Here is a 15,294-nt window from a genome sequence, read left to right as displayed (position 1 = left end):
TGAAAGATGATTTTATTCAGCAGCAGCTCTCATCAACAGCTTTCTCACAGTGGCTCTTTTACACAGCTTAAACTAGCTCTCTCATGAGGAACTTTTCTTACACTGTCCACCTTTATCTCACTGTCTGCTCTAGCTCTGAGGCTCATGCTGTCCCCACACCTGCAGCTGTGCATGGTCGGCTCTCCCTTGCCTTTAAGGTCAGCAGCTTAACTCTTCCTCTCTCTGTGGGCATGAGCAAACCAAGCTCTGCCCATGCTCCGTCCTGTCTGTCTGCAAGATGCACTGGGTTATTTCTGTTTCTTGGGGTGCCAGTGCTCCCGCCATGTCAAGCCATGTTGAGCCCAGCCCCCAAGAGCTCCTGGACAGCATCAGCATGACAGTTACACCTTTTACAGACAATAGTGACTTAGAGCCAAGTATGAACTTAAACAGGTTATATGACAAGTGGATGTATGCACTTGGGCACCAAGCTCACTGAATTGTACAGGCCTGGATATCCACCTCGGCCTACTCCTTGACCAAAGCACAGCCATAACCTTATGTGGCAGTACACCACTGGAAAAGGGAAGAAAGCCTCAAGAGAGAATTTGTACATCTTCTGAAACACACTGTGCATGCTTACCTCTCAAGGGTAAGGAGGGTCCTGTGCATGTGGACAGCCCACCCTAAGGGAAGAATCACAGGGAAGGGGCCAGCATATAAAGTCCTAGGATCAAAGTTAAACATAGCCCTTGACCCTCACATGCTCACTTGGGTCCTTTCCAAATGAACTTTCCTTTCTCTCCTGCTCTAAAGCCTTTTTAACTAAACTTCCATTTGGTTTTGAAAATTTCCTCAGTCTTTCTGCCTACACCCCTCAACTGAATTCCTTATTCTAAGGGTGCCAGAATTGAGACTGCTGCAGACCCATGCAGATTCACCACTGGTAGCTTAAATACCTTCCATAGGTAACAGTACCTGTACTTGCTGTTTGCCATTCACCACCCCCCTGATTCTGCCCAGGGAAGTTGCTCAAAGTTACCATAGAGTTCAGCTGGAAGTCTCCTTTTCCCTGTGGTCCTTCCCCAATTCCACTGGCACCCCTCCCCAAGGCACCCTGTGAGATAGTCAGAAATGGCTTCCCTGGGAGCAAGGAGTGCCCACGGGGCTCTTCCCGCTGATTCCTCTACTTTTATATTTTGTTCGGCTTTCTCATTTCAGCTCCAAGTAAGGTTAAATCTTTCTCCCGTGATCTGGATTTTCTGGTTCTTCAGTGAGGTTGTGTGTTTGAAGATGGACTTTCCCTCCTCTCACACTTGAGGCACTGTTTTTCAGCTGTCTCACGGAGTTTGCAGTGGCAAGCCACTTCTTTCAAAGGGTCTGAATTATTTTAGTTTTCCTGGTGGTTCCTGCAGTAGTTCTAACAAAAGTTCATGATGTGGGTCTCCACACAGTTTTTTAAAATAAGATTTCATACGCATCGTAGGCATTTTTAACTATTTTCGGTCACTTGTGCTTGTGTATACTGTTGGAGTACTGCAGAGAACTCATGTTCAAGAATGAAGTAGAGCACCAAAAGCAGTTGTTTAATTACTCCAATAAATCAGGCAACCCAGATAACCATTTAGGGAAGAATTAAAAGATACACATTTTATTTTTACTTTTCTATAAGTCATTGGGGTAAAGGTGATAATTGGTTACAGAAGTACTTTAGTTGTGATTTGAGATGATGGTACACCCATCACCTGAGCAGTATACACTGTACCATATTTGTAGTCTTTTATCTATTGTCCCACTTCCAGTCTTTCCTGAAAGTCCATTGTATCATTCTTATGCCTTTGCATCATCATTGCTTAGATCCACACACTGTTCTGTTCATTGAAGTGGGAGCCACAAGTTAGGATCTTCAAATGTTCAGGATTGAAGCTTCACAATTGAAGACACTATCATTAGAAACATTGCTTTAGGAGGCTGTTAGTTTTGCATCATCAAAAAAATCTTGAATTTGTCATTGGCAGGCAGTTACCTCTCAGATGACAGGGAGGCTTCCCTCAGTCGAAGGATTCTCCTCCCCGATCATACCCTGCTAAACCCACAGCTAACGAAAAACTGCAAATATCAACTTGATACATAGAAAAGCTTCAAATAAAAAGTGTGACTGACTGGCTTTCAGTGTGCAGGTTAGGATGTGGAATCCAAGGATAGAATGAAAATCTTTCATGTGTTTAAAAGCCTGTGATCTTAGAGGTACAAGTACATGGGAAAGACTAAGTTTAGACTATGTATTAACCGCTGTAGAGCCTGGACTTTAAGTTCAGGAAACTCGGGATTAAGGGGTAACCGGCAGTGGTGTCCGGGGAGGGAGCAAGAATTTACACACTGCTGTGAAAATAATCTCAACCCTGTGCACTGCACAGGATTTCTGATTTCCCTTTGTATTTGTTTGTGTTACAAGAAATGGGGAGGCAGCTTGTTCCTGATATATGTGTAACTAGATTACCTACCTGTTGTAGAGCTTGAATTTATAAAATGTTACCAAGAACACTATTAGATGGACCTGCAGCCTTGCAGCGTGTCCCTTGGGTGAAGAAATGGGTATGTGCAGACCTATCTTGGAGTCCTCCCTGTAGTCTGAGGGACACTCTTCAATGGCCTTGTGTTTGTCCATCCCTAGAACTATGTGCTTGGCATAATCTGTCTGGGATACCACTGTGCTGGGACTTGACAGTTTGAGGATGAACATTGTCTGTTTCTTCTTCACAGCTCCTTAGTCACCACTAGCCTTTGATAATGGGCACTCCCAGGCATCTCTGAGCCACAGTGAGTTTCTCTGGCTTTGAACCCCCATGATGTGATGTGACATATACTGGCAGTGTGTGGTTATTTATAGATGTGTCCTCCATCAGGAAGCTCCACTTAAAACCTTGTTCAGCTGTGAATCTATGAATAGTTGGGGATAAGTTGGATGTTGTCCTGAGACCTTGACAATCAACATGAATGAGGCTGTGTCTGCTCCTACCCTGAGCTTTGTTTCAAATCTCAAAATGTTCTAAGGGAATGCACTCTCCTGCAAAAATCTGCAAAGAGGCATTTTTTGTCTCAAAGAATTTAAAGTTTGTTAGTAGAAAGAGAAATCAAGAGGCATTTGCCTGTGGTAGTATTGGTGGGACGTTTTAAATGATGAAAGCCTGTATACCCCTTATGTACTTTTTGTGCAAGGTTTGACAAGTTTTTTTTTTTTTTTAGGTATTACCACAAATAATATTAGAATGTAGATTAAGGGAACAAAACTTAGAGTCATATTAACTGCAATTAGACTATAACTTGAATTAGAGACTATATGGCCACAACTTTTCTTCCTAATATAATTAATTGGGCATTTTGATACTGCTCAATCACAGTAATGAAAGAATAGTAGAGAGGTGTTACTTGAACTATGAAATGTAACTTGTGTATCTAAGTTTGAATTCCCTGAATTTAGAATCTGAGCCCTATGCTTGGGGATATAATACTCTGGAAGTGGCACCAGGAAACCAGAAACATGGAGCAGTCAAAGATGGGGCAGGGCAAGCAGCTGGGGATGGGCAGAGCATTGAGCAAGTCACTTCTAGGCTGTGTGTGGCTGAGTCCCACTGTGAATACTTATGGGAAATGTTTCAAAATCACCTTAGAACATGTTTTTAGCTCAGAGAAGTTTATTACCCACCTCCTGAAGCCTGTTTCTGTCAATTCATCAGACTCATTCTCCATCCAGCTTTGTTCCCTTGCTGGTGAGGAATTGTGATCCCTTGGAGGAGGAGAGGAATTCAGGCTTTTGGTGTTTGATTGTTTTTGTGCTGGTTTCTTCCCATCTTCGTGGATTTATCTACCTGTGGTCATTGTAGTTGGTGACTTTTGGATGGAGTCTGTGACTGGGCATCCTTTTTGTTGATGTTGAAGCTATTTCTTTTTCAGTTGTCCTTCTAACAGTCAGGTCCCTCTGCTTCAGGACTGCTGGAGTTTCACTCCAGACCCTGCTTGCCTGGGGATCACCCATGGGGGCAGCAGAACAGTAAGGGTTGCTGCCAGTTTCTTCTGTAATTTTCGTCCCAGAAGGATAACCCCAGATGTCAGCCTGAGCTCTCCTATATGAGATGTCTCTTTGGATACATGGGGGTTGGGTAGCCACTTTAGAATGTGATTCCTAGGAGACAGTGTATTTTGGGGTCCACTCAAACTCTGACCAACCCACTGGTAGAGGTTATTCTGCTCTCTGAAAAGCTGAGTTGTCCGTTAGTGCCTGAGGCTGAACTGTGCCCCTCGAATTTAGGGAAAGCTCTAGGACTGTAACCAAGTGATCACAGGAAAGGGTCTTGTTGAGGTGAGACTGCATGTGTTGTGCTGTCCTCCCCAGCTATGCTGGAAACATGGGGTTGGCAGATGTTGCTCCGGAGTCTCTGCCACACCTTTCTACTTGCCAGAAGATTCCCAATGCTCCTGGAGTCTCATCTTCACCTAGAAGGGACAGCATCAGTCCTACTGCAGTAGTCATTTCCAACAAGTTCCATAGCTGAGAGCTGTGAAATATCCATTGTCTTGTGATGGCCTTGACCTTCAGCCCTGTGGATTCTAATGAAAGGTGCCCTGGGACATGATGTCTTTGAAACAGACAAGCCTAGTTCAGAAGGAAGAATGCAATTTGTTTGATATCATGGTCCTCCTGCATTCACTGCAAAGCCGGCTATTTTAGACATGAATGCCCAAACAAACAAGGTGAGGGATTCCAAGGCCACTTTGCTTTCACCTTGGCAGGTTTCTGTGGGTTTTATATGATCCTCAGCCTGCAAACCCCTCATGGTCATAGGCAGGACATCCTTTACCTTGTCTGCATGATACTCTTGGTCCCTGTGTCACAAGTGGGCCCTTCCCATCAGGTATTTGAGGTGACCCATGTGAAGTTGTTGTACTCCAAGTGTTGTAAAAGGCACTTGGGTTTCACGCCAGGCATATCTGTAGGCCAATGTTCCTGAGCAATATTTGAGCCTGGACTCTCACCTCAAGATTCATACATCTGGGGTATCTCATCTTTAGTCTCCAATATGGTATGGGATAGTCTGCTGGGATAGTCTTCAAGTGGAACTTCCAGTGAGTTTTGACAGGCAGAACCTTCAGCTGGCAGCCTTCTTTGATCTGTTGATTTATTTCACTTTGTTTGTGGTTGCTCTGAGAATGAGAACACATAGGTGTTTGAACCAGATGTAACGGGAATGGAAGTGGCTCGGAGCCCAAATGCCTGAAGTGCTGACTACCCCTTAGCCCCTACTATGATGGGCCCCTTGGAATGGGGTATTAGATTGAAATGCAAACATTGTCTCTTTTGCTTACTGCATCTTTTCTCCAATTATAGAAGCAGTTGAAACACAAGCTGTTAGGAAAGCAGTACTTTGTATAACCCATGTTATAGCTTCTCTTCTCTCCTGAACTGTGTCAAGATTCTCTGGTCTGCAGCTGGGTTTCTCCCAGATGACTCAGTCAAAGCCTTCATGGAGCCCATCCCACTGGAGGCTGCTACACGCTCCCTACCCCCAACAGAACATGTGAACACCAGCCAAGTGGTCGCTATGGTGGTTGGTATGCTATTTTAAAATAGGCACCGAGTGAGCTCTGTACCCAACCTACCCTCTGGATTCCAGTTTCATCAGGACTCAGCAATGTACTTGTGCATGAAGAGCTGAAAACCAAACCCTTCCTTTATGACTAGAAAAGGGACAGCTGCCTTGTTAGGAGGGCTGATCTACTGGCCCAATCCTTTTGGAGACCCTGCTTGCCTGGGTATTGAAGGCTAAGGAGTCCTTAGGCAATGTTTCCCTTCCTTCCTCTTAGACCACAGATGAAGACATCACTTCCCAGGCATCAGAGAGGCATGTTTTCTCATATGAATTATGCAAATTGTATCCCCATGGAACGGTTTCTCCTTCTGTCTCTTCCCCTTTGACTGTTCAGCAGGTCATGGACTTTCCTGTCTTACTTGTTCACCAGCAAGTAGTTCCTCATGGTGGAAGATTTAAATCCCCTGGAAGTTTCTCAAGTCAGTGGTAGGTGCAGAACCTGAAACTCACCAAGAGGAGGTGAAGGGCTAAATGCAGAACATTTGGTGCTGGAGGCTTCTGCCTTTCTCTTTTGGTGCCTTTGGTAACATTTAAATGTCCTAGAAAATCTAGAGACAGCGTTGATCATGGTGGCAATAGTACCATCTCCTCTGGGAAGAAAGGGCTCAGTTGCAACAAAGGGACGGGATTCTGAAACCATTCCCATCCCCTGGTAGGGAGTTCTGGGCTTCTAAGCCCCAGGGGGGATGCATGTGTGAACCAGGGTTCTCTTCTGTGATGTGGAAACAGCTGCTTTTGATTTCTAAGACCCTTTCACATTTCTGTCATTTTTCTGTGAAATGCTTCAAAAATTCTGAAATGCAGATGACATGAGAACAAGGTAGAGAAAATTGACAGCTATCTGTGAGACAGCGCTTACTAGCGGCTACTTGGTGAGAAATGTCCTGTCTCTTTGGAGCTGTGCCGACCTACAGCTCATGAAAAGCAGGAGTCTTGTGCTCCACTGTGATGTGGGAGTCTCTAGGATGGAGAATTTGAGAGTGGACTGAGTTGTCAACATCAGTCCATTCATTTGATTGGACTGTGTCATTTTAAAAAATGTCTAGATTTATGTTCTGAATAATTTGTATGTGGTTGGTGTATTTCTACTTTGGCTGGTGGTAAAATCCAGTATGAGAGTTATCTGAGCCCATAGAAAACTTTGAGGGAAGATATTTTGTTGTCTTAGTTTTCTTCATAGAAAATCTAAAATACCCTACTACATATTTTAACCTACCTCAAGGCATATGTGCATATATATTCAACACAATTTAAATGAGCACTGTCTATAGTATCACTTCTGAATCTCAATGCTGGGATGCTAAGGAGATATGTGGCCTTTTTTATTGCACTTACTTTCTGGATTAGCGTTTCCAGATAAAGGACAGTTCTGAGAATTCCTACTTGAGATACAAGGCAAGCGATGTGACTTAGACTGAATTTCTCCTAAATATTCAAAGTGAAACAGGGTTTTTTGGATAGGTACCATTTTTCTAAGATGCTGTGATAAGTGAGCAATGAGTTAGAAACTTGCACTCTTTATTTTACTTTAGGTTCTGGGGTACATGTGCAGATCATTCAGGGTTGTTGGATAGGTGCATACATAACCAGGTGGTTTGCTGCCTCTATTCCCCCTTTGACTATATCCGGCATTTCTCTCCATGTTATCCCTCCTCACCCCCTGCTGTCCCTCCCCTAGCCCACTCCAACTGCCCCCAGTGTGTGATGCTCCTCTCCCTGAGTCCCTTTGTTCTCATTGTTCAATACCCACCTATGAGAGAGAACATTCAGTATTTGGATTTCTGTTCTTGTCAGTTTGCTGAGAATGATGGTTTCCAGATTCATCCAAGTCCCTACAAAGGACACAAACTCATTGTTTTTTTATGGCTGCATAGTATTCCATGGTGTATATGTGCCACGTTTTCTTTGTCCAATCCAACACTGATGGGCATTTGACTCGGTTCTAGGTCTTTGCTATTGTACACAGGGCTGCAATGAACATACATGTGCATGTGTCTTTATAGTACAACAATATATGGTTCTTTGGGTATATACCCAGTAATGGGATTGTTGGGTCAAATGGAATTTCTATTTCTAGATCCTTGAGAAATTGCCACACTGTCTTAGACAATGGTTGAACTAATTTACACTCCCACCAACTGTGAAGAGTGTTCATATTTCTCCACATCCTCTCCAGCATCTATTGTCTCCAGATTTTTTAATGATTGCCATTCTAACTGGCGTGAGAGGATATCTCAATGTGGTTTTGATTTGCATTTCTCTAATGACCAGTGATGATCATTTTTTCATGTTTTTTGGCCTCATATGTCTTCTTTTGAGAAGTGTCTGTTCATATCCATTGCCTACTTTTGAATGAGGTTGTTTTTTCCTTGTGTATCTGTTTTAGTTCTTTGTAGATTCTGGATATTAGCCCTTTGACAGATGGGTAGGCTACAAAATTTTTTTCACATTCTGTTTGTTGCTGGTTTGCTCTAATGATTTCGTTCGCTGTACAGAAGCTCTGAATTTAAATTATATCCAGTTTGTCTATTTTGGCTTTTGTTGCCATTGCTTTTGGTGTTTTAGTCATGAAGTCCTTGCCTATGCCTATGTCCTGATTGGTTTTACCTAGGTTTTCTTCTAGGGTTTTTATGGTGATTCATGATTCAATTACCTCCCACCAGGACCCTCCCACAACACATGGGAATTCAAAATGAGATTTGGGTGGGGACATAGACAAACAGCATTAGCAGTGCACTTTAACCTCCCTCTCCCACTTGCTTTTCTGACGGTGATCTCCTAGATCATCCAGGATACCCTTTGTCTACCCTGAAGTCAGCTGGTGATCCACTTCAATTCCATGTGTCACCCTCATTTTCCCCTTGCCATGCAGTATACTGAGTTCATGGGTTCTAAGGATTAGGCTGTTAGAGGACCATTAATCTGCCTGCTTTATTGGTGTTTAATCTGGAAGTGGTCCCAGGAAACCCCAGAGGAGGAGAGTGGAGAAGGGGAGATGGGGTGGAGAGGACAGCCACTGGGTTGTTAGGATTGAGCTGGTCACACACAGCTGAGCAGGGCTCAATTGTGATGGCAACCTTTGAGCAGAATGAATAATACATTTCTCAGGAAGTCCCTCCTGGGAACAAGTCTGTTTTTACCCACCAATTCTATTTCCACTGTCCTTGAATTTTCTCCTAAGACCTCACTTCCCCTGTACTGCTGAGATGGTCCTCTGTGTGAAAGAAAGGGAGCCCAGTCATTCCAGAACAATGTCCAACAGGCTGGGTCTCCCCATCAGAAAGAGAGGGTTGGACTCAGCACGTACTGAAGCCAGGAGCTCTCTCCTTCATCTTCCTGTGACAGGGACTTTCTCCCTCTCCTGGAATGAGATTCTTCTCACAGCCCTGTATCTCAATCAGCCTTGTCCCTTGTCTGTCTCCTGCAATGTCTGTTTCTATTAAGTATAAGAATGTAAAAAAAAAAACCTGAGAATAAAAACAGTGGAATACACTGCATATTCAAAGGATCCATTTAAATCTCATGCCTTTTTCTTCCACAAAACTAGGTGGAAAGGTATGCTTAAAGAGCCAAAATTATTCTACCTCCCATGTCAAATCACAGCTCATGCACTGTTTTGGTAACTGATGTAGAAGACAGTTTCAAAACTTAGCCTTTGATTGGGATGTAATGCAGGATATAGGGTTAGATTCCCACTTGGGGGAATGTAGTATGTCTCACATAGGTTAAATAGCAATGAAAAGCTATGTCCTGTGGGGATAAACAGGATCTAAACTACCGGAACACTGGGTTTTGTTCAGGTGTACTTCTGTGTGTACTTGGGCTTCTAAGAACAGTCAGCATCCCATTTGAAACTGGTTAATGCTTTTTTGGTGGGAAGAATTTTTTCCCCTCCTCCAACATGGTGTTTCTGCTCCCTTGAAATAGTAGTGACTCTGGCCAAAAGAACTCTGGCTCGCAACTCAAATGTGTAGGGTTGAATGAGAAGAAAAGATGAGCTTGTGTGCACCCACTCCCTTGGTTGCAGTCTCTGATGGGAATAGCCCAGGTGCCCAGATTCTTCATACCAGGTGCTGCCTTCCCCATGGGAGCTGCTGGCTAAGGTCACTGGTTTTAACTGTGCTAACCTCAGTATGTGACTTTTGACTTCAATTACCTCATCCTACCCACACAGTCTACGTTGTCCTTTGACCCCTGTCTGACACAGCTATTCTGTGTGTGCATGATGGTAATTATTAAACGAGTATTTGCAGTGCTCTTGGTGAGGTTTCTCACCACCTAACTGCTCTGTGGAAAGTTTGCTTCATTTTACCCATAGGGTGGTTCCACTGGATGTGGATGGCATGGGCAGTAATGATTGAGGCTGGCTCACTGTAGTCTTTCCTCCCAGGATCCCACATCCAAGGCCTCAGTTTGTGGTGTTCAGGCTTCTCTGCCTTGGGCCCCTTTGCTGTGGTGAAGGGTAGAGGTGAGGGCTCAGTGATGTTCATACTATAGGACTGGCCATCTCAAGGCCCTCAGTGTTTTCCTCCTCTTCCCAATGACTTTAGGTTGAACACCAGACATGGCTGCTAGTGGTATTTAGAGTCTGTCCTCTTAGTGGACCAGCTCTGATTTTCTTGTGTGGAATGAGCTGGTTGAAGGTCACAGGACTCCTTCATGTTTTCTGTGACACATATTTAAGGTCTGTAGAATCCTGGCCTCAGGATAGTCACACAGGTGACTGTGACAGGCATGGCAGATCAGTTAATCCTTCATGCCTGGGCAGTTCCTCTTCTGATGCTTTCAGTAAAAGCTGATGAGATCCACCTTGATCATGTTCCTCTTTGGAAGTCTTAATCCCATAGCCCTGTCTCTTAAAAGTCCTACTTAGAAGAGAAAAGTTAACCTGAATGCCGGGAGTGGTGTAGAATGTATTAAATTTGACTGGATCAGTAATATTGCATGCCCAGGCCTGTTTGTTAGTGCTCACAAAAGCCAATAATTATGAAGTCCTGAATCCTCAGTGTAATCAAGATCATAGTCTATGTTCCAACTGACAGTATTTTATACCGATGGAAATAATTGTTTCCTGTATATGTAGTGCATAGAACGGCTGTTCTTCCTTATGATTTTGATAAATCAGACAGTTGGATGAGCTATCTGAGCACAGTGGGTCTGTAGTGTTTGAACCCGATGAAGAGTGCTCTGAACCCAAATGCCTGGAAGTCCTATTCCCCTCTCCTTACACTTTGGGCCTATGGAGGAAGGGAATGTTTGAATGATTGATGCAAATAAGTTCTGTTCCTTTGTCTTGATTTTAGCCTTTGTACTTTCCTCTGATCCTCAGGAAATCTACCTGCACTCTTCAGCTCTATTCTAGAATTTATCCTACATTTTTTTAACAGTATTTGGCTGAATACTTTTATGACTTCATGTTGCTTTGTTTGCTTAATGCTTGCTCCTCTGTTTGAGGATATCAACTCAATATGTCAACTTTTTGATCTTATTTTTATAATTAAAGTTTTCTTAAAATGTTTGTGCCCTTTGAATTACTGGTATCTTTATCCCATGGTCCTGGTACTGGCTATAAAGCTGGTCTGTATATATTGTTCAGGAGGCCCTTTCAGAAAATGTTTGTTTGTCATTGAGGTGGCATTCACCAGGATGGAGGGTTTATAACCTACATCTTTGTTTCCTACAAAGCTGTAATGTTTCAGGTGCAGCTTCTGAAATTTCCCTAGCAAAATCTGAAAGGCAGAAGGTTGGGGCTGAATATCCCCTGTAGTTTATATCTGGAGGCCTTGGCACCAATAAAAACATGACTGTGGCCAAGATGAGGGAAAGTTTTCATCATGGGCAACATTGTGCTGAATTCTGGTACTTTCCCAGTTCCACAGTGTCATACTGCTGCAGTTAACTGACCCTTAGCTGAGAACTGGAGCCAGTGGTGTTTTCTGGGTGGGAGAGATGGCTACTGGTCTTCCAGGCCTAAGATTGGGTCACTTTTCTCCGACAAAGTAATTAACATGCAGAGCTGATAACCTCCAAGATAGTGGAACAGATGTGATGCAAACAGAACAATAATATGAAGTCATAACACAGATGACATGATGAATTTAGTCCATTTGTGAACTGAGACAAGTACCCTTGGTCAGCAAGAGGGAGTAGCATGCATGAGACTATTCATCTCTTACACTGACGAACTTCTCTGTGAATCTCAGGGAGCTCCGTGGCCAGCTGGGAAGTCTGAGGACCAGGCATCTTAATTCCTTGGGCCAAAAAGCTGGTTCAAGCTGTATACTTACTAAGTCATCTTGGTCTTCAGGGTTGAGTCCAAGTGATTCCAGAGTGGTCTCTGTTGATTACTCTTATTAAAGAGGTGAGGTCAGTTCAATCTTGACAGTTTTTGAGACTGATAAAATGTTGCTAATCATTTCTGTGGGAACAGATTTCTGAATTTGTGCTTGCTTGCTGCTTTCGATATATTGTATATTCCAGATATTTGTTCCTTCCTTAGAAAACAACACTATTATAAGCCTGTTTGATTCAGGCTGTACTTGAATGATTGGTGGTAAAATATGCTGAGACGTGATTATGACAGCCTAGCACTAAAGACTACAAGTAAGGGGCTTCTAGTTGAAATTTTTTATTATCTTTGCTGGCATCTCATTAGCCATTCAATGCTGGGGGCAGGTTCAACTACTTTCCCTTCCAGTTTTTATCTCTTCCTTAGATTTGTTTCTTGCTTTTTGATCCTAGTGCTAGTGACATTGAGATACGTTAGAAATGGAACAACTTAGTCTTTTCTTGGTATGAGGTGGAGAAAGTATTATAGTAGGAAAAAACAGGGAGGTTGTGGCTGCCTGGGTTATTCCCTGAAAGCTTTCAGTATAAAACAAGTCTGTCTTCGGTCTAAAGCTGGTGATGCCATGCGGACTTGAGTCCCTTCAGTATGGTAGAAGAACAAGCTCATTCCCAGTTTCTATGCTTCATCAATAACCCACATCCCTAGAAGGATCTTCTGAAACACTCATGGTCAGAGGTGGATGCTGTTCAATACTGGCTCATTGGAGGTCTCAGATAGAAAAATCCAAGTTTAGAATATACTCATTAAGCTGTCACTTAAAGATAGAAAATATCAGAGACAGGGGCCTTATTGCCCAAAACACACATTCCTGAATATCCACATTAAGCAGGAGTCTGTGGGAACAGATCTGGGTTAGGGTCTGAGAAGATAGTGTTTCCTCCAGGCACAGGGCATCTGAGGGATCCATTGCTTAGGGAGCATGGGTGTGTTGGAAGCAGTGAGATCTCATCTTGTTTCAGATCATTCCGTGGATCCGATGGGACCTTAGAGTTTAAACTGTATATGTTACCTGCCATGACATTGGGTATTAGTCCCCAACTAGAGACATTTAAGTTTCCTGTGTGGTTCATGCACTAAAAAGAACTTAGAGGAATAGAACAGCCCTCTGGGTACTCCACTATCTCACACTACCACTTGATTATCTAAGGAGCACTTCACTGGAGGATTTATTTTTTAAGAAGTAGCTCTACTTGATTTTACCAAAATCACCAACAAAAACAATAAAAAGCAAAATTTAAAAACACAGTTTTAATTGTGAGCTAAAATTTTTCTTTCTTGGTGAATTCCATTTTAAAAAGTGAAATCTCTAGAATCACCAATAGGCAGGTAATCCACTTTTAAGTCTTTCACTGCCAGCATTGCAGTCATGGGGTGCATGCTTGCTTTGTGCTCCTGGTAGGTTCAGACAGCTAGATTGCGGGATTTGTCAAAAGGCAGCAAGATCCTTGAATAAGGGCCAGGTAAACATCATTCTTCCTTGTTCAGTTGCCATCTTTAGTGCCAAAGGAATTGTGTCTTCCCACTTGGATTGAATGCAGAGCTGCAGCCATCTGAATCGTATTTCAGAATTGTTAATGACATTGAAATGGTATATCTCTTGCATCTGCTTTATGTGCCCCAGTGGAAGAGGTGACCTCTGGAGCATCTGTGCTAAAAACTCATTCAACTGATAAGAAATCTTTCAGGTCTGTGGCATTGAATGAATTTAAATCTTCTTTAGCAGTAATCCGTCTTTGACTTAAGGTAATACAAGCATTTGTCAGTCATATCGTAATCGGAGAAGGCAGTCCAGGAGAGCAGAGCCAGGCATTCCAATCAGCTTGATGGAGAACATCAACCTTACCTTTAAAATGAGAATACAGGAAATCCATCCAGTCATCAGTAGTTATGCTCTAATAAGAGAATTTCTCAACATAAGCTTTTAAGAATCCTAGGAAAAACTCTGGTTCTCCAAGCAGTTTTCTAAGGTAAAGTAAAGCAAAGCCTTTCTCACAGGGGACTGAAGAATAAGCTACAACAGAGTCCATATCTCTCAGATTAACCATAGGTTTGGTGAAAGTATGCATCTCCCCAAATATATTTACAAAATTGTGTAGTTCTCTCCATCCTCCCAGAGCATTAAAATGTCTGAACTTTGCACCAAACAATCCTCCAAAATGGAGGCATTCCAAGTACACAGTGTGTCCCTCATTTAACGAAAAGGGAGCTCAAGTTTTGGTCACTAGATGCCCTGTACAGCTACGAGATATTTCATGTGCCATGACATTGGAGAGCGACTTGTCGCCTGCCAATAGAGTACGGGTTTTACAAAAGCAAGGCAAGGATTCTTTATGCATCCATAGGGGAAAATAGTGGCAGGACCAATTGGTCATACTGTCTACATACCTATGGTTCTCACAGATTTTCTGCAATTTTAAGTATAGATTCAGTCTCAGAAAACTTGTAAGCAGACTTTTCCACCTGCTCTTTCCCAGACCACACCAAAGTTCTTGGGCCCATTTGCCAGCTTTCTAAAACTCCAACAACTAAAGCAATCAGGCAGAGTATCAGAAGATTTTGGATGATTTGATTTTCCTGCTTGAGTCTTCTGGGTCAGGTGCTTCTTCATCATGAATGGCACTCATAAGTGCCACTAGTTCTTTAGGGACAGACACCTCTGCAGTACAGGTTAATTTCTCAGTGTCCTGACAAGGAAGGATTGCTCTGTAGTGGATGACCTGGCACTGGCTAAAGAGAGATGGGTGTTTGTTCCCAGAAGTCTGCTCAGGAGTGAGCACCACTGAAGAGCAGAAGATTTTTGAGAGGTCTCAAAATGTCTATAATGACGTCTTGATTTTTGCTCAAAGCAATAGGAAGAGATTTCCATTGGCGATCCCTTGTAAGGTTCTCCAAGAATATGTGACGGATTGTCCATTGATCACTACTATTTCTATTGTAAGGTCCTTTGTATCCCAAAACAGGCTGTACAGATGGTCCTCCTGAGACTGGACCATGAGCGTGGCACTCCTCGTCAGTGTCCGGCAAGTGAAGTTGATACTGCAGTACAGGTGCAGGTCGTTGGTCTGGCACACAGAAGCCAGAGAGGCCAATGAACAGGTATTCACTACCTTGGGCATGGCTCTGGGGGATCATGCCACACAGCAACCTACACCCCGATGTTCAACTACCGGACTCCTCAATTTCACTGGAAGTTGAACCACTCATGCAAGGACCAGTTAACACTACTGATAAATCACGTTTCTTTTTGTGGATTTACGTTTCTTTCCTCGAGATATTTATTTATTTATTTATTTATTTATTTTTTAACCCTACCTGCTA

At 43.0% G+C, this 15,294-nt stretch overlaps 1 pseudogene; it reads right to left on the bottom strand.

The window, feature by feature from the left end:
- The window catches only part of LOC108292371, a 37,547-nt pseudogene extending 22,455 nt beyond the window's left edge, over positions 1-15,092 (bottom strand).
- Between the last annotated feature and the right edge of the window lie 202 nt (positions 15,093-15,294).

The sequence above is a fragment of the Cebus imitator genome, unplaced genomic scaffold, assembly GCF_001604975.1.
Source record: "Cebus imitator isolate Cc_AM_T3 unplaced genomic scaffold, Cebus_imitator-1.0 Scaffold488, whole genome shotgun sequence".
In the NCBI taxonomy this organism is placed as follows: domain Eukaryota; kingdom Metazoa; phylum Chordata; class Mammalia; order Primates; family Cebidae; genus Cebus; species Cebus imitator.
This window is presented reverse-complemented; position numbering and strand designations above follow the sequence as displayed.